The 20930-nt window shown below is 38.7% G+C and overlaps 1 protein-coding gene across 32 annotated transcripts in view; it reads right to left on the bottom strand.

Annotated features, from left to right (window-relative positions):
* The window catches only part of TMEM108 (transmembrane protein 108), a 695879-nt gene that overhangs the window by 35507 nt on the left and 639442 nt on the right, over positions 1-20930 (bottom strand). For 3 of the 32 annotated variants that reach the window (XM_064587746.1, XM_064587741.1, XM_064587733.1), the window contains one exon: positions 20088-20215. The exons of 28 other annotated variants lie outside the window; for them this stretch is intronic. The gene's annotated coding sequence lies outside the window, so the exon portion shown is untranslated. Of the gene's footprint in view, positions 1-20087; positions 20231-20930 lie in introns of those variants that run through there. One more of the 32 variants, XM_064587751.1, reaches the window with a different exon arrangement.

A 20930-nucleotide genomic window follows, 5' to 3' on the forward strand; every position in this document is an offset into this window, starting at 1 on the left:
AGACACAGTGAGAGAGGGAACACAAGCAGGGGGAGTGGGAGAGGGAGAAGCAGGCTTCCTGCTGAGCAGGGAGCCCGATGCGGGGCTGGATCCCAGGACCCTGGGATCATGACCTGAGCGGAAGGCAGACGCTCAATGACTGAGCCACCCAGGCGCCCGGGTCTGTTGTCTTCTATACCTTTTTAATCCAAAGTGAGCCAAGAACAAAAGGAATCTAAACTTTCTGCCCTTGGTGAAATTAATTTGCATTTGTAAAGCACAACCTCAAAAGGTATGTTTTTATTCCTAGTGTTGTGCTCACACCAGGTGGATGTGGAGCCAACTGGGTGGCCCAGGTTCAGAAACAGATTGCAAGAGAGCACTTGCAATAGCTCAGGAGCTAGCCCATAACAAGTTAGTCAGTTTCTAAACAGAACCGCTTCTTGAGAACATCATAAACCAGGGGAGGATTAGGAGTAGTTACAGAGATCAAGACAGGGGAGGATTAGGAGTAGTTATAGAGATCTTTTTCCATTAAGAAACAGTTCTATACTAACTCCATGATTTTGCACTTTGGATTTATGGTCTTTATTTTCTCTTGGGCTCTTACTAAATGAATGCTTTTCAATTGATGAAGTCTAAATTCTGCCCTAGGTCTTCAGTGGAGCTATACAGAGGATCACAGGTCCAGAGAAGTCCACACATTACGATGTAGGTATGATGCATTGTGAATTAAAGGATTTAGTAAGCTCATGCTGCATTTCTTTTCCTGGGGGAGAGGAGAGGTGTGGATAAGGGGTTCCATGGGACATCATCACCATCATCTTCACCACAGAGGAGGCTGTAGGTGCATAACAAACTCATCTTTATATGGAAACCTGTCTTTGCTCTCTGCTCCCTAGGTTTCGTTTTATTTACAGCTTGTGTGTTCAGCCCTCTCTGCTCACAATGATGATATCACCTTCCCTCACTGGGAATTATGCTGTAGAAGTTTTAGGCCAGCACAAGGTTTCCGTTAAATGATTTCCTGGAAGTGGCGTTGTGTCTATGGCTCTCACCCACCAAAGGAAGGGCAAGCATCAGAACATCAGTAGTGATGGCTGCCTCAGGTTTACTGGCAATTATGTTAATAATAATAATAATAATAATAATAATAATAATAATAATGTGAGAGCTATAACAGTGGTGGTGGCAGTATTAATGGTCAAAAAGATATTTATTTGGTCCTACATGTTTCAGGTATTGTGTTATATACTTTACTACTATGCCAGATTATATTTTTCAAACAAGATTGTCCCAAAATATCTCATCCCACAGGTTCTTCTTACAATGTGATGTTGACATTCATTGAGATCTGAGGTCTATGTTCCCTCCTCTTGTATCTGGGCAAACCTGTGACTATGGTAGAAGTGACACTATGAGTTCCAAGTTCTACTATGAGTTCATAAAAGAGGACATGCAATAAGATGATGCTGCCATTCTGTATGGATCACACAGAGATGGACATGCCCAAGGAGCCCCAGCTCTTTAAGCCCCCAGCTGTAGGAGTCTCCCCAGCATCAACTGCCAGGCAGGTGAGTAAATTAATCTTCAGGTGATTTCAGCCCAGTTTATGCCAAATGAAGTAGAAATGAGCTGTCCCCATTAAGTCTTTCCAGAATGCAGGTTTGTGAGCAAAATAAATGGTGTCACTGATTTAAGCCACTAAGGTTTGGGGAAGTTTGTTACACAGCAGTAGTAAATGGAATGCCTATGTTATCTCATTAAATCCATATAATAACTTTTCAAGCTAGGTATTATTGCCATAGCTAACTTACAGATGAGGAAACATGCAAAGAGGTTTAAGTTATTTGCTTGAGATCTCACAGTTGGTATGTGGCAGTGATGAGCTGCAAGCCCAGGTCTGTCTTGCTCTGTGTGCAGGTTCTGAGTCAGATCCTAACCAGCTTTGGCTCCACATCTCATTCACGTGCTACAGTCCTCAGTGGGTCTGTGCCCCTGCCTAGACATATCTGCTAGAGTACACCTGGACATCTGTAAGCAAAGATGACCACTGGGTTTTTACTATGTCATAAGAAAGAATACTTACCTTTAAAGGTCTGCAGATAAGGCTTATTCCTACACTCAGTATGAAAAGACACTTGGCCTTGAAGTGGGAATGGGAAAAAAGAACACTGGCTGGCTTGAGGTTAGATTAGGGCAACAATATCTTAGTTCATACTTGGTGGACTTTTAGATGTTGGCTTTTATGTATGTATGTATTTTATGATCCATAATGTTATTTCCATCAGGAAATGTGTTCTAAGAGTTGAATGGCTTCTTTATTATCTTTTATTTTGGAGATCAATTGGTTTGTAAACTGGAGACAATCCATTTGGGATAATCTTTCAGGGCTGTAGCAAAGTCAGCTCTGTTGCTTACATTTTCACCAGCTGTTACACCCAAAATGACAATGGAGCTGCCCTTTGAATTGCAAGGTCCCAGAAACAGGGAATACCATCAGGGACAGCATAAAGCATAGTATGATCCAGTGCACAGCAAGTGAGAGAAAGGGTCACCAACCTCAGTCATGGTAAACAGGGACCTTCAACCAGGTGGAGCAGCTCTGCTCCTGCAGAGCCAGTTTGTAAACCAGAATCCCCAGGTAGCAAACAAAGAACCACTGCAGGGAGGGTCTGCGCAGTTCTCTCCATTTCTCTGGGGTTCCCATACTATAGGGCAGAGACTTATCCTGTGTGCAATCATACTAGAGGGCTAACTTCATCTTCTCATTCTTGCATACTCTTTCCCTTTTCATGGCTCCCTTTTGATTGATTCAGGGAAATATTTCTTTCCTTTTAAAATTAACTTTATTGAGGTATGATTTATATGCAATTAAATCCACACATCCACACAATCTGTACAAGTGTACAGATTGATGAGTTTTGACAAGTGTACATACTTGTGTAGCTACAACCATAATCAAGATATAGAACATTTCTGTCTCCCTGGAAAGTTCCCTTGTGTTCCTTTGCAATCAGATCTCCTCCCCTACACCTACTCCAGGCAACCAATGATCTGACTTCCATCACTATATGTTTGTTTCTTCTGTTCTAGATTTTCACATAAGTGGATTTAGATAGAATCTTTTGCGTCTTGCTTTGTAACATCTGTGAAATTTATCCATTTGCTGCATCAGTGGTTTGTTCCTTTTTTATGGCTGAGTAGTATTCCATTACATGGCTATGCCCCAATTTGCATTCATTCATCTACTGATAAACATTTGGGTTGTTTCCAGCTTAGGACTATTATGAATAAAGCTGCTATGAACATTTGTTTACAAGTCTTTGTTTGGACATATGTTTTCATTTCTCTTGGGTAAATACCTAGGAGTAGAACTACTGGGACATATGGTAAGTGTATATTTAACTTTGTTTAAAATTGTCAAACTGTTTCCTGAAGTGGTTTACCATTTTACATTTTTGTTTCAAGATTTAGTTATGTTGATTGACAGATTAATTGATTATTTAGATAATAAAGTATATTGGTATGATTGAAAAGTCAGAATGCAGAAAATACAGTGAAAAATCTCCTTCCCAGCTGCAATTCACCTGAAAGCAAGCAGTGTTACCAGTTAATTATGGACCTTTCAAGAGATAATTGAAACAATCACAAGCGAGCTCTTAACTAAAATTTCCCTTCGTATTCTTTATACAGCTGAATGTGTACTGGACACATCTTGCGTTTCTCACTTAATAATATATCTTGGATATTGTTAAAGAGATATTTTCCAGTGTGTGTTGAGGAACTCTATCCCCATCAAGAGCTCTGTAAGAAAAATGTTCCCCCCAAAACTTGGGAAAATGCTGCATTCTTTAGCTACTTCTCAGAAATTCACAGTGCACATTAGTGTATTAAAGGCTCCAAGAAGTCCTGTGATTGAAAAGCAAAGTTTCCAAAATTATTTGACCTGAGAATCTTTTTCTTTCCAGCAATATCTGTTTAACATTTTGTAGAACTATAATTCTGCAGGAGATTCTTGGGGAAGCACATATCTAGACAGACTAGTAAATATTTTAGGTTTTGTGAATATGGTTTCTCTTGCAAGTACTCAGTTCTGTCATTGTAATGTGAAAGCAGACAGAGGCAAGATGTAGATGAATGGGTGTGGCTGTGACTCAATAAAACTTTATTTACAAAAGAGGCAGCAGGCTGTAGTTTGCAACTCCTGATCTAGAATATTGTAGGATTTGAGATGAAGATGGATTGGCAATTTTAAGTTTTTAAAGTCTTTTTTCAAGGCCTGCTGTTTGTGCAGATTTCTCCCTACAGTCTCCATTCCCTTCCCACCCCAATTAATCCTCCATCTCAAGGTTTAGAAGGACAGGAAGGGAGGAAAGGAAGAGACAAAAGCAAAGGAAGAAGATGGGGGTGGAGACAGAAGGAAAAGGTGAGAAGGAATTGTGGAGACCGTATCCTGGAGCAGAGGCTAAAGAAAATAAACACTACTAAGGGCTAAATGAATAGCTGCCTTTAGAGAAAGGTCCTCCTATCTGCTTCTCCCCTCCTTTCTTTTTTGCCTCTTCTTCCCTTGTTTTCCCCTCTAAGCCCAAGTGTCCACATGAAACACTGGGAAAAGGGCATCCATGCTTCACATTCTCATGGTCCATTTGATTAAATAAATGTCCAGTGACTGAATGGAGAGTTTTGGATTCTGGGCTTTAGCATCTCCATCTGCAAGACCATGAAATCTTTGTTGTTCATGTCAAAACCATCTGAGGATACATCAGCTTGTGGCCAGACATGTAATTCTGGCAGTAAATTTTGTAAGTTTTTCCAGGCTAACAACTGGATAATAGATACAATAGTTATCTAAGGAAATTTTAGCTCTTCTATTTCAAATACAAGATTTCGTCAACTATAAGAAGTAAAATACTATTGTTTTATGTATGGGTAAAAAAAAATACAAACTATGACATAATGCTTTCTTACAGTTTTTTTTTAAAAGATTTTATTTATTTATTTGAGAGAGAGAGCACAAGCAGGGGAAGGGCAGAGGGACAGGGAGAAGCAGACTCCCCACTGAGCACAGAGCCCGATGAGGGGTTCAATGCAGAACCCCAAGATCATGACCTGAGTCGAAATAAGATGCTTAACTGACTGAGCCACCCAGGTGCCCCACAATTACAATTTTTATTTTATACTTATTGAAAGAGCTGCTTTAGACTTACCTAGACACTTTTATCATATAATCCCTTCACTTATATCATTAAGTAATTGTCAACCCTTTTGCAAGCATCTCAGCAACAAAACACAACCTAATTTTAACTGCTTTGTTTTCTTTGATCTCATCTAGAGCTTGATTGTTGGCTTTGGACTATGGAATGGAGACCATTCTTACAATGATGGACATTTGTTCCATAAATATCAAATTTCTGCCCTGCTGTCCCGCTTCGATGCCCTCTGCATACACAATAACTTTTTGTTTCAATACTGAGTCACAGTGAATCTTTGTGGAGCCTTTAAAAAAAGCAGTTAAATATGCATCTGCCTCAAATGGAGAGATGAGCTGAACAACTACAACCAACACTCACCCGTGCACAGACAATAATAACTGTCATGATTGTTGCCTGGCTGACAGCAACTGTAATAGGCATCCTGGCTTCAGAGATGTTACAATGAACAGAAGTTTTTCTAACAACATAAACCTAGATGAAGATGTGTGCTTAAACAAAGTCCTAATTTCAAACCTTAGGAGGTAAAGAAAACACCAAGTGCCTTGAAGCAAGAGGTTGTAGCATTTTTCTTCCTCACACCATTTCCAAATGCTGCATAGTGATATTCAGATACTTCCAGCTGAATACCTGTGCCCTGGAAGTCACTTGTATAGAAACAGGTCTAACTATGGAATTCCTGCAGGTGCTAACTTGATATGACCCACAAAACTGTATTTTCACACTTGTCCGCCCTCCTGTGAGCTCAAAAAAGATCTATGGTTTACATAATGAATTATGCATGAAAATGTGAAGTGCTGATCATTTTAAAGTAAGAAAATCAGAATTGAACTATAGCTAGTTTTTTTAAACATGTGCTTAGCACATATGCCAAGGGAATGTGTAAAGGAAAAAGCTAAATTAGAAATTTATATTCCTGTAAAAAATGGCTTCATGACATTTAAAGTAAGATTTGACAGGCTACTGCTCCAGGCCCCTTAAAGCCCTCTTTAGCTGGGCTTGCCAGGTTCTGTTTGGTGGGGTAGTAAACGCAGGGGTCTAGTGAGGCGTGGGTGTATGTTGGTGTGCCAGGGAAAGCACCAAGCTATACTGTGAGCTAACTCTCTTGGTCATGAATCTTGTTATCTCTCTTGCCTGAGGTTCAGACCCAGATCTGTCTAACCCCAAACTCCTGTTCTTTCCATACTCTGCCATTTCACAAATGTGCTGCTAGAACCCATGTCAAAACCCCAATATTTCTGTTCTATACAATTTATTGGAGTAAACAAACTTCCTGGCAAACCTTCCCTGGAGATGGGGATGGTTGCCATGTGATGTTCTGGATACCAGCTCATCCTTCTGTGCCCATTCCAGCATGGCAGAAGTCTGTCAGATGCCTGATCAGATTTCTTGGGTGGCTCCACACGACAGTGAATTTCCAGATGTGTACCCAGCTCAGAGCTTCACTGGCATGCACCTAATGTGGTGTATGCCATGCTCCCACCACAGACATGGAAATCCGAAATGATATAACTTGTTTATGGTATGTGCCTTTCATGCTTTCAAAAAGTCTTCAAGGTGGTTTACAACAGAACAGGCACAAACATAAGTCTTGTAATATAAAAACTGAGATGAAGACTTTACAGAGCAATAAAAAGACTAAAGTGAGCTGAAACAGAGGGTGGAAACAAATGCAACAGGGAGAAGCAAGAGCCACCTGTGAAATTCTGTGTTGCTCACCCTGCCTCCCCTTGCTAAGCAACCTTAAAGGACACAGACAAATCAATGCTTCCCCAGAATGTCAAAGAACAAAATTTAGGAGCAATCATGTGCCTGCCTGGTGCTTGTGAAGGAAAGTTTGGGAAATGGGCTGTATGACTAAATTGGATAGTAGCCAAGACACAATGCTGTTCTTCTGAAAGGGAGAGCCTGAGGATAGTAACTGGAGAAGACATCGAGGTCCTTGGCTGGCTCCAAATCTGCCTCCATGTGTGTAAGAAGTGATCATTTCCTCTTACTGCACCACCTTCATCCCAATTTAAATCTCACACCTAGTACTTCTCTGTCAGTCTTGAAGCATGAAGGTAATAGAGCTGGGACAGACTCCATATACTCACTCCAAGTTAGGTTAAGGTCTTAATTTATTGAATCAGAGTTGAGAAGAATGCACAGAACAGAAGCAGATACAGCAATCCTTGGCATGGGACCCTGGGCTTCCAGTTCCCCAGTGGATAGGATTTTTACAGTATCTGAAGTCACACCAGATTCTGGTTATGTCATTGCTCTTGTAGGCTCAGATCTTACATCTTCATTTTTCAAAGAACTAAGGCTAATAATGTATATGCTTCCGTTGAAGGAGCCCTTACGAAGAACAGGGTCTCCTGACTCTTAAGCCCAAATCAGCATCAGATTGCTCTCCTTATCTTGAACTTCATGAGGGCTGGGGTGGGTGGGTGAAGGTAGCATTATCAATACCCTGTAGCCCTTGAACAATGTCTTTGTCTCTGGTTTTCTAGTATTCTAGAAAGAGGTTTCCCCCAACCCTCAGCATGTCATTCTGCTGCTCAAATATCTAGTTGGCTTCCTTCAGTTTAAGAAGTTTCAAGGTATTAAAGAGGGCACGTACTGAATGGAGCACTGGGTGTTATACACAAACAATGAATCATGGAACACTACATCAAAAACTAATGATGTAATGTATGGTGATTAACATAACATAATAAAACAACAAAAAAAAAGAAGTTTCAAGATCAAGATCACATAGGTAGTAAAAAAAAAAAATCACATAGGTAGTAAGTGGTAGGTCTGAAACTTGAACTCGAACCAGGGTTTTCTAACTATTCAGAGCTATAACTCCCCACCACATAGGAGGATGCATGGCAGCACCTACAATTTCTAAGCCAACTGAAGCCTCTATGTTCTATCTTATCATTTGTGTTAGGTTAACACGAAAATAAAGTTGTAAACAAAACTCTCAGAGTAGTCACAGGATCATCAATGATGCAATCTCAAAGTTTAAGAATGGAGGTAACATTAGCTTTTAAGAAGACATCAATATTGTATTCTAAAGTATTTTTGTGTGTATCTAATATATAGTTCCCAAATCTGGTTCACCAGTGGAACCAACAGGATTTTTGGAAACTCCTCTGATGAATCTATGAGAAGCCAAGACTGAGAATCACTGATCTAATAATAGCTGCGCATTAAGTGGTTCCCATAGCCTGTCTCATTAAATGGGGCCTGAGAGGAACTGGAGGTAGTAGAGAGAGTGAGGTGTTTGGAATCAGTTCTTAATCTGTATCCAGGTGGCTCAAGACAGTGCTTCTAGCTGTGTGATTTGGGGCAAGTTGGTCACTAAATCTCACTTCCTTCATCTGTAAAGTGGAGACTTAGGATGATTTGGTGAGATGATATATGAAAGTGCTTCTCACAGTGTCTGGTATGGTCATTGTGGCTGCTGTTATCATAATTATTATTCACCCTGAGGATGTCTTCTTTCTTGAGCATCATGGTCTCTAACCATACATCAACCTTCCCAAGGGTTCAGAACAAAGTAGCAAGTGAGAACATGGGGACACGGAGAGAGCACATCGGAAAAAAGTCCACCATGCTAGCTGTTTAGCAGCTCCTTGACCTTCTAAAACAGGCTCATAAAAGTGGGGTAAGGCCACCCAGAGATGTGCAATTATAAGGAGAAATAGGGGAATATTCCCTGGAGACCATGCTTTCTTATAAACATGTTGAGTTTGAAATAAGCAGGGCCCTTTGGGTGATTGAAAATTAGCCCCTCCCTACCAGACACAGGTGAATTAATCCTGAGGGTCTCATAGGAGCAACAGCTCAGGTCGCAAACCAAGGCTGACATGATTTATTTCTCAGGGCTTTGAAAAAAGCAGCACTGGAAGGTAAAGCCAGTCCTCCAAATGTCCAGTCTTGCATGCAAGGGAGGTCACAGTTGGACCACAGGGATGCCAGTGGTTTTTCCTACTGCTTTCTCTTCCCACCTATAATCCCAATTTCAATAAAACCAATTGTCACAATAGCTGTTTTACAACAGCTTTTGTGGAAAAGTATCACAAAAAAGTCCTTCTCAATCCAATTTTAGGAATGTTTATCAATACTTTCCTCTATTTGTTTCATAATTTCATCTTTTACATTTAAGTATGTAGTGGATATTGTGTGCCACTCAGATTCTATCTTCAAGCCTAAGGCTCTCATCCACCAGTTGCTGGGAGGGTTGGCGGCTGGTGGCTAATAGCTGAATTCTTCTGGAATTTCTCTCAGCTAAAGGGAGCGGTCTCGTCCAAGATTACAACCCTCTGGGGCAAAGCTGGTTGATATCAGGGTACAAAGGCCATTGTCTCAATTTGGGACAACTTTGAAGGGCCACTCTAGATCCACAACTTCCCCTGGTGTGGGCTGAGCTCTCTATGTTGACTGTATGGCAGCCTGACTGCCCCTCTGCTCCACCAGACTAATTGACTCAGCGCTGAACCTTCTACACAGCAAATCTCCTTTGCTAGACTGTTTCCTAGGGAATCTTGGATGAACAGCTAAATCCATTTGAAATTTACTTTCACACAACGTGTGTGGTGAATCTCTTATTGTTTCTAAATATTTAATTATCTCAGTAACATTTATTGAATTATCCTCCCTCCAGTTTTTGAACTGCTACCTTTATTACATTTTAAATTCTTAAATATAGTAGAGACTGTTTCTGGTCTATGTGGTCTGCTTCTCTAATTTATGCACTTTTTGTACCTGTAATGCAATATTTTAACTACTATTACTTTAGGACATGTTTTGACTTTTGGCAGAGAAAGCCCCTCCTCATTACTTTTATTTTTAAAAAATGTCTTTACTACTTTTTTTTTTAAATTTATTTATTAGAGAGAGAGAGAGAGAGCGCAAGAGGGGGAAGGGTTAGAGGGAGAAGCAGACTCCCCGCCGAGCAGGGAGCCCAATGTGGGACTCGATCCCGGGACTCCGGGATCATGACCTGAGCCGAAGGCAGTCGCTTAACCAACTGAGCCACCCAGGTGCCCTGTCTTTACTACTTTTGCCTATTCATTCTTCCAAATGAACTAGACTATTTTCCGTGGGTTAATAAAAAATTCCATTATTAGAATTTTGATTTGAATTTCATTAAGGCTACAAACTAATTTTGGAAATCTTTGCAATACTAAATCTTTCCTTGAGATAGAATCTGATGTCTCTGTCCATTCATTCAAATCTTTTATGCATCTTAGTGAAATTTTGTAGTTTACTTTATGTCTTGGCCATTGGTTAAATATAGCTTTTCTTGTATTATAATGGAAATAGTTTTTCTTAAATTCTATGTTCTAGATGTCCACTGCTGGAATACAGGAGAACTATTAGTTTTTTGTGTAAAACACAAAACTATAAAACTAAAAAGTTTTAGGAGAAAAATAGGTGATCTTAGCTCTGGTGATGAGTTTTTAGTTATAACACAAAAAGTAGGATCCATAAGCAAAGAAAAAGATAAGCTGGACTTCATTAAAGTTAAAAACTTCTACTCTGAGAAAGATACTGTAAAGAGAATGAAAAGCTACAGATTAGAAGAAAATATTTATATACATCTGATAAAGGACTTATATCTAAAATTACAAATAACTTTTAAAACTCAGTAATCAGAAAACAATCTAATTTAAAAATGGGCAAAAGATTTGAACAGACATCTCGACAATGAAGATAAACAGATGGCAAATGAGGATACAAAAAGATGTTCAACATCAAATGTCATTAGGAAACTGCAAATTAAAACAATGAGATACTGCTACACACATATTAGAATGGCTAAAGTCCAAAAAACTTACAATATCAAATGCTGATGAGGATGAAAGAACAGGGACTCTCATATTGCTGGAGGGAATGCAAAATGGTACAGATAATTTGGAAAACAGGCAGTTTCTTACAAAGCTAAGCAGTCTTTTTTTTTTTTTTTTCTTCTCCCTTGGGAGGATGCTTTTATTGAACAGTAACTTCATCAAACAGAGAGAATGAGAGAGACAGCACATGAGAGGGGGGAGGGTCAGAGGGAGAAGCAGACTCCCCGCCAAGCAGGGAGCCCGATGCGGGACTCGATCCAGGGACTCCAGGATCATGACCCGAGCTGAAGGCAGTCGCTTAACCAACTGAGCCACCCAGGCGCCCCAAAGCTAAACAGTCTTATCATGTGATCTCACAATTGTTCTCTAGGTACTTACCAAATGAGTTGAAAACTACGTCCACATAAAAACCTACAAATCAATGCTTATAGTAGCTTTATTCACAATTGCCAAAGCCTGGAAGCAACCAAGATGTCTTTCAATAGGTGAATGAATACAGAAACTATGGCATATCCATACAATCAAATATTATATTCAGTGATAAAAAGAAATGAGTTATCAAGCCACAAAAAGGCAATAAGCCTTTAAGTGACAGAAGCCAGCCTGAAAAGGCTATATATTGCATGATTCCAACTTACAGTAATATTTACATATATTAAATGTGCAGTATACACCCATTAGTCAGCACTCCAATCAAGATACAGAACAACTCCACACCACCCGAAACCTTTATACTCCTTTTTAGGCAATACTCTCCCCTCAGAGCAACTACTGTTCTAACTTCTATCACCAGAGATTAGTTTTGTCTGTTCTTGAACATCACATAAATAGAACCATAAGCTATTAATTTTTTGTATGTTGACTTTGTAATTGTATACTAACATCTACTACTCATTCTAATGGTTTAGGATTTTTGAGAAAAATAATGATATTCTGATAAATATTACTCTTCCTTACGTTTGTTACTCTTACTTTTTATTTTATTTTTTAAATTTTATTTTATTATGTTATGTTAGTCATCATACATTACATCATTAGTTTTTGATGTAATGTTCCGTGATTCACTGTTTGCATATAACACCCAGTGCTCCATTCAATACGTGCTCTCCTTAATACTCATCACCAGGCTAACCCATCCCCCCGCCCCCCTCCCCTCTAAAACCCTCAGTTTGTTTCTCAGAGTCCATAGTCTCTCATGGTTTGTCTCCCCCTCCGATTTACCCCCCATCATTTTTCTCTTCCTTACTATCTTCTTTTTTTAAAAACATATAATGTATTATTTGTTTCAGGGGTACAGGTCTGTGATTCATCAGTCTTACACAATTCACAGCACTCACCATAGCCTCACACATACCCTCCCCAGTGTCCATCCCCCAGCTACCCCATCCCTCCCACCCCCCACCACTCCAGCAACCCTCAGTTTGTTTCCTGGTTACTCTTACTTTTCTTTCACATCTTATTGCATTGATTTGAATATCTAGAAAAAGGTTATCTAACAATGATGGTGGTGGGCATTCTTGTTTTGATCCTGGTTTTAATGGGAATGACTATACGTAATAACAGTTATTAGTGTTAGGTTATATCCTTCTCTGCCAATTAATTAAGAGTTTTTTAAAAAAGGAATGGCTATTAAAATTATCAAATATTTTTTCTGTAAAATATTGAGATGGTCATTCAACAATTCTTGTTAGATCCCATGGTCTATTGGTCTATATTAGTACATACCAATAGGCAATCCATCTTGGCGTTCTTTGAATAACTGAATTCATTTGATTCTGATAAAACTGTGTTTCAGATTGTTATATCTATATTTATGATCAAGACTATTCCATAAGTTTGGGGTGTGTGTGTGTGTGTGTGTGTGTGTGTACTTCAGGCACCAGGTTAGGTTTTGGTAACTGGATTACATGAGCTGTATAACGCAAAGTGAGAAGTTTTAAATGTTTTCTGTAATCTGGGCCACTTTATATAGCATGTGAAATATTTGTTCATTAAATATTTTGTTTTAGTCTATTTGTAAAACAGTAAAAACTCCTCTTTGGAGATAATTCTTTGACAATTTAAGAACTTAAAAAATTTGACAGCTTTAACATAACTCCCATGCTTATAGTTATATCTGGTTTTCTATATAACTTTGGTTATTTGTGTTTTTCTAGAAATTGTGAATTTTGTTGAAATTTTCACTCTAAACACATAGTCCAAAGTATACTACAATGTGTAGCCTTGTTTAAAAATTTACTCATACTTTTCTCATATTGAATTTTATTTTGTTTCCCTTTTTAAATTTAAAGACTTGTCAAACTCACACTTTTTTCAATCAACCCCTGAAGATACTCATAAATTTGACTGTTCCTGTAATTTCTGATTGACTTTAAAAATTTTTTTCTCTTCATGCTTTAAGTGTATTTTGTTGTTCTTTTGATTTTTTTTGAGCTGAATTCATAGCAGTTTATCTTGATTCTTCCTTATTAAATGATGAAAGCTTTCGAGGCTATGGATTTGTCTGAATTGAACCTTAAGGATTTTCATTTTGCTTGTGTATTCAGAATCTATCATCAATCCTTTACGTATGACTATTTCTATAGAATATTTTAATCACCTTTCAGCCATAAATTTTGACATGTAGCTTTTGCACTGCTGTAATTTTCTATGTAATCTGCATTTGAAATTTTCACTTTCTTTAATATCTAATATTTATTTAGGATGGTTGTTTTAATAGCGGTGAGATTTTGGTTTAAATTTTTATTTTTTTATTTCTAACACACTTCTATTATACTATGAAGAAAATTTACTTTTTTGAATTTAGTGAGGCTTTTTTTTTGTTCACTATAAAGTAATTTTTAATAAATGATCCAGGGATATTTGATTATATCATCTGTAAGATACAAAGTTTGATATATACTGATCAGATTAACCTTATTAAGCATATTTACATTCTATTTATTTTTGACTCCATGATTTATTGAAGATTAACTATGTGTGCTAATTTTTCCATGACAATTGTGTTTCTTTCCAGGTTTTGTCTTCTAATAACTTTGCTCTCTATATTTCTGTGTTATACATTATACGTTCATTGGGGGTCACACCTTTTATAAAACAATCCTCCTATCCAAAACTTTTATCCCTTGAGTTTTATTTTAACAAATATTAATACTGCCACTCCTGTGTTATTTTGTCTCTCTTATTTACTTTTTTGATTTAAAAATATATTTCTGCTTTATTTTTGTCCAATTTTTCTCTGACTATCCTTGTATTTGTGAATCTTTTGTGTCATTATGTTTTAGGTGAAGAGAGAACATAGCTATATTTTGTTTTAGGTCAAAGTCCTTATCATCTAATAGGGACTTTATTTACATTTATTGACATAAACGTTAGGTCTTATTTCTCTCATCCTGTTCTGTGATTTCTATTTTATTGTTTGTTGTTTTGAGGTTTCCTTGTTTTTAAAGTATACATACTGCTATTGTCCTGCCATAATTACATTTCTCTAATTATCTATGTTAAACATGAAACTTTTATTTTATTTTTAAAAAATGTTTTGGGGCACCTGGGTGGCGTCTGCCTTCGGCTCAGGTCATGATCCCAGGGTCCTGGGAATGAGCCCTGCATCGGGCTCCCTGCTCCGCGGGAAGCCTGCTTCTCCCTCTCCCACTCCCCCTGCTTGTGTTCCCTCTTTCGCTGTGTCTCTCTGTATCAAAAAAATAAATAACATCTTTAAAAAAATGTTTAATTTATTTATATAAAGTAGGCTCCATGCCCAATGTGGGGCTTGAACTTACGATCCTGAGATCAAGAGTTGCATGCTTTAGCCAGGCAGGCACCCCTAAACATGAAACTTTTAATCTCTCACCTTTCCGCCAGTCCCACATAAAGCAGGAAATTTATCAAGCCAAGTGGGTCTCACACATTTCTGTTTATAAACAATTGTACTTATTTAAACAATCTGTTCCAAAGAACTACTGGCAAAATATGTCAATTGTTCTTCATTATTCTACCAATTAAACTATTGAGCACTGGTGCCAGGGACACTGTGTATCAGTTATGCTTAAAATGTCATTTAAAAATAAAACTGCTTGAGGACAGATCAGAAATTAGCATATAATTAATTATAAGAGATCTTGGCCATAGTTTCCACATTCTACTCTCCTCTGTTATAGACTGAAGTCAGATTGCCTCACCATAGATAGATAACTTCAGATCAGCTCCAAGGAATGGGAAAGAGAGACACCAAGAATTTCCTCTCCTCAAGGACTATAACTCATGAACGCTATCTCATCATCCACTCCTGCTGGACAGATTCAGTTAATGTCCTCCTGGCTGATCATGTCCGTGACTTTGCTCTGGCTACTTTTCTCCATCCATAATGATCTTTTCCATCGACCCATTTATAAAAAGCTCAGCGCAAATATCAGTGATTTTCCTGACAACTGGCTTCTCTGAATGGCCAAAGAAGTGAGTTTGTTGTCCTGCTTACAGGATCTCATTTGCTGTCTTATAATTATCTATGTGTGTTAAATGTCTCTTCAATTTGATTATGGGATCCTTTAGAGCAGAAATACTCTCTTATACTTCAATCATGGAATGACAAGATTTCATGATTGGAAGAATTTCAAAACTCATCCATAGATTGAGGACCAGGAAGACCAAGTTACAGTACCAGATCTTCTTCTGACTCAATGACTTTCAGAAACTTAATTCATTTCTTTGGACCTATAAGATGGAGATGAGCTCCAAAGTCACTTCAAAAGTTAAATTCTATGCCTCAATGATAAGACTAATAGTCATTTTACAAAGAAGGAACTGACTCACAGACCAGAGAGAGAAAGTGACTTGCTCAAGGTCACAGAGTCAATTAATGGCCAAAATATAACTAGAAGTTCAATCTCCTGATCCCTGTCTACCATTAGCTATCTCAGAATGCTCTTTGGCTCTCACAAACACCAGCAGGGAACCTTGTTAGGACAGATGCCCTGTGAAAATACATGGATTGATTTACTAAGAAACTAAACTCTCCAGAAAAATGCAGTTGACTCCAAACTTTGAATATTCATAAACACTTATCATTTATTATAAAATTGTATAATTACTTCTTTATTTCAATTCCTGAAAGGCACCAGTTCCTTTTATGCCATGCCAAAGTTTAAGCTCTCTTTTTTAAATTTAAATTCAATTAATTAACATATAATGTATTATTGGTTTTAGAGGTACAGGTCTGTGATTCATCAGTCTTGTATAATACCCAGTGCTAATTATATCACATGCCCTCCTTAATGTCCATCACCCAGTTACTACACCCTCCACCCCGCTCCCCTCTAGCAAACCTCAGTTTGTTTCCTATGATAAGAGTCCAATTTTCCCAACACCATTTGTTGAAGAGACTGTCTTTTTTCCATTGGATATTCTTTCCTGCTTTGTCGAAGATTAGTTGACCATCTTTTTTCTCTATTAAGAAAGTCTTATTCTTGACTTTGGAAATGTCTGCCAAGCTCCATTGTTTTTTCTACATGTTCTTAATTCTCCACGTGTTCATCTTTTGCACCAGAAAGATAACTTATAGCACAGGCATATTAATTTCTTTGGATCTCTGTTTCCTTATCTGTAACCAAAACTATGTAACTGAATATTCTCTTAAGGTCCTTCTGACTCAGAGATTATTATTATTATTTTTTTGAATGCAAAGTCAGGAGCTAAGTAAGGAAAAGTAATAGGAGAAGGGGTGTTTTAACCCTAATTTCCCCAAATTAGTCTGAGATATGGTTTAAATGTAGGTAGTTTATTGTGCACTAATTTCAGAGAAACAGGTATAGGGGACTGGACAGAGGTAAAAAGTAAGGAAAAGAAAGAACATCCAAGGGTGTGTTACTGAGCTGACTGCCACTGTGGGTAATTGGGGCATAATCTTGCTGGGGATCCTTTGAGGAACTGTGTAGAATGTACCTCTGTCCTTCCAAGGGACACAAGAGACAGTCTATCCATTGCCCCTGTCCCTCATTAGTCAAAGTGTGCCTGCCTCTTGGGATGTTAACCTGTTCACATGTTAGGAGTGTGCAAGCAACAGAAAGGCCCTCACAGTCATCCCACATGGCTGTGGCAGAGAAGTCAGGGGCAGAATGAGGACACAGCATTAGCTGAGGCAGGTGCTTTCTGGTTACTTCACCATGTGGCTGATCCTATAGCAACACCAGAGTAAAAGTCAAACCAAAAGAGGTGAAGGTGATGGGTCCAGGGGAATTGGATTTGGGACTGAGGTCTTCAGATCCAACTCAGTGCCTGGGTGATCCAAGTAAAAAGAGCATTAAATCAGAGTTTGGAGCGGACTGAGAGATAATGTATTTCCCAGAAGGCTTAAAAATGAGGAGCAAAATATCATTCAGAGAAAGATAGTATTAATTGTGGTAACATGTCACTTCTCTGCTGAAAACCCTCTAGGACTTCCAGCTTACATAGAGCAAAAGGGTAAGTCTTAGCAATGGCCATCAACCTTTCTTCTGACCACATTTCTTCCCTTTTCCCCACTCTGCTATAGCCACATTGACTTCCATGTTGCTCCTCCAACACACCAAGCAGGCTCCTGACTCAGGGTCTTTGAACCTGTTGTCAGTGTCTTAAAGGCTCCGCCCACACTTGATGTTGCTTTCTGCTGCGATGTTGTGAGAGGCCTTCTGTGACCATTCCACATATGAAAGTGCACTCCTATCACCCTTCATATTATTTACTCTGCATTACTTCTTTCATATTATTTACCTAATTTTTAAATATTACTACTTATTTTTTTCTATGCTACTTAACACTACTACCTCAGTTCATATTATATGTCTGTTTTTTAAAAATTACATTGTTTTTAGTTACCCAGTGGAATTTAAGCACCACCATGGTAGCACTTTATTTTGTTCACTGGCATATCTCTAACATCCAGAATAGCTCTTGGAAATAGCAGGTACTTGATTTAAAAAAAAAAAAAAAAGAATGAATGACAGATTGAATGAAAATGTTCATGCCTTGCTGATGCTAACTTTGTTAAAAAAAAAAAAAAGGAGGGTCTAATATTTGTCAAAGTTCTCTTAAATAGAAGCACAAAGACCGTTAGATTATGTTCTCTCTGGATGGTGGTAAAAGTTCTTAGTACAAAAGGTTGTGAGGTAGGAAGACCTGAGCTTTTTGGACCAGGAAAGACTCATGTGCAGTGTCATCTGCAGCTGTGTTACTACTCTAAGAAACTCTGGAGACTAGAGCGATTTTGAGAAACACTGCATCAACTATCATCTTCTCCCTCTGGTGAGTCCCCCTCATCCTGTGGCTTCAGACAATATTTTGTCCTCTTGGCTAATTAAATCAAGTACTTAAGCTAAACTTAGAGAATGTCTAGGTGTGTGTATGTGTCCACATGCATGGACAAATTCTCTTCCAACCAACACATAACAAAAACTGCAAAGATGTGCTATAGGACCTTAAGAGGACAGCCCTCTAAGTGTGACTATGGCATCAGAATGTGCATATATTTGAGAATGAACGGAATAGCTAGAGGAAGGAGAAGGCTAAATGAAGGTGTTATAGTGATAAAGATCTCAATGATCAGAAAAGATGGGAACTATTTAGGATTCTGACAACTTTCTATAGATAATAGCTTAGGTAGTGAGTCTAACAAAAAAGTCACTGAATCCAGACTCTTAGAAGAATCAAAAGTAGGAAAAAGGTTTATATTAAGCAGAGGCAATAGCCTGATTCTTAAGTGATGGTGGGCTTGTCAGTGAAACTCAAACAGTATCACTGATGCTGTATGAAAGGGGCACATACAGTACAACCTGAAACTCTGCAGTGGCATTAGTTTTTAAGCTGTTTTCAATCTTTTGAAATATAAATCTAGTATTTGTGGATATCAGGAGTATGGAATTGGGGTCTGAAGATTCTAAAAAAATGGAACTAGCAAAGAAGCCTGTAACCCGAGCTTGGTTTACATGGATGGAAGTAAGGGGGTTCACTTGTTTCCTAAAATTATGTGTAAAATTTTGTATGTAGCCATGGGCATTTTTTTTCTGGGGAAGAGTATAGGGCAGGGTTGGCAAATATTTTCTGTAAAGGTCCAGACAGTAAACATTTTGGACTTTGTGGGCCACATGGTCTCTTACAAACAATTCAACCCTGTCCATGTAGTGTGAAAGTAGCCATCAATAATATATAAAAGAATGGGCATGGCTATCTTCCAAGAAAAGTTTAGCTATTCACAGGAGGTGGGCTAAATTTGGTCCACAAGCCATATTTATTGGCCCACTGTATAGAGCGGTGCTATCTACAAGAATTCTCTGCAATAATGAAAATGTTTTTTTATCTGTGCTGTCTAATATGGTAGCCACCAGCCACATATGGCTATTGAGCACTTGAAATGTAGCTAGGATTACTAGATAGTTGAGTTTTTAATTAATTAAAATTTAAATTTAATAGCCACATGTGGCTACTGGATACCATAGTGGACAGTATAGGTCTAGAACCTTCATCACAGAATTACATTACACGTGTGGCAAAAATCCCCACAGGCTCCCAGAGAAGAGAACCTCACCCTGCAAGGAGAGATGTGACACCCAGGGAGAGCCCCCTAGGGCCTTGCCATCATGACATATGCAGTCATTCAAAACTTGCCTCAGATAGGGTCTTGATGGACTGAGTGTCAGGGACTGAGGAGGTGTCTGATTCTATAGCAAATGCTCAGTGATCTGTAGTGGATAGATTCTCTGCTTTCTGTCTCTCTCAATTTATCTTCCTGAAATGGTTTGCAAAAAGTGATACTAATGGTCACCCACTTTCCTGATGGTTCCTTGGTTATAGAAACATGCTGTACAGTGTTACTAATCACTTAAAGGGTAAGAAGAAGACTAAATCTAGTGACTGATAATGGATAAGATTGAAAGGCTTTAAGGTACACAGGTTTTCTTTTTCCCCCTATCTTCAGAAAGTCCTGAAATACATCAGAACTGGACTCTAAATTTAAGCTCAGGGCTATAAGCATTTCCCAATAAGACTGATTACCATAGCATCAGAAGGATCCTGCTCTAACATTATTTCATTTACCCACCTCTAGAGAGTGTTCAAGTTGAGGTGGAGATCTCTGATCTCTGTGCTTCACTGTTGGTGTCTCCTGGCTGTATATTCCAACTGTTCCAATTTTCTCTGTTTGGTGATCATATTTATCATCCTTCAGAGCTGGTGGGAATGGATGTGTCAATTCAGATTTGGTTCCTGGATTCCAAGAAGTTCTTCCTTGTCAATTTTTGTCATGGTTATAGCAGGAGTCATAAAGATACTTTTCCAGATATTCAGCATCTCCCTTCAACACAATTACTCCCAGTGAGATCTCAAGCCTATGTTGAATCTACAGCTTCTTCAAGTCTCCAAGAGATGAGATGATTTTGTGGAGAAACCACTTTCCAAATCTCTTTCATACACTGCCCTTCCTAATATAAGGAGTGGCCATTCCAGTGACAAATTGGATACCTTAGTCTCCTCTTAGGATCCTGACTCATCCAGACAGATCATGATTCAAAGCAAACCTCCTCTTCCTCTGCTGCCAGAAACTGAATTCAAAGTTTCTGAATGGGGGGCGGAGCAAGATGGCGGAGGAGTAGGAGACCTGGATTTCGTCTGGTCTCAGGAATTCAGCTGGATAGGGATCAAACCATTCTGAACACCCACAAACTCAACAGGAGATCGAAGAAAAGAAGAGCAACAACTGTCTCATCAGAAAAGCGACCACTTTCTGGAAGGTAGGACGTGCGGAGAAGTGAATCTGAGGCGATATTCGGGAGGATAGACGGCAAGGGAGGGGCCTCCGTCGGCCGTTTTTGGCAAGTGATAGAGCCACGGAGCACAAAATCGGAACTTTTAAAAGTCTGCTCTGCCAAGGGACGTCACTCCGGTA

Source organism: Mirounga angustirostris, unplaced genomic scaffold (assembly GCF_029215605.1).
Source record: "Mirounga angustirostris isolate CCGP_5_RB_7025 unplaced genomic scaffold, mMirAng1.0.hap1 SCAF_1, whole genome shotgun sequence".
Classification (NCBI taxonomy): Eukaryota; Metazoa; Chordata; class Mammalia; order Carnivora; family Phocidae; genus Mirounga; species Mirounga angustirostris.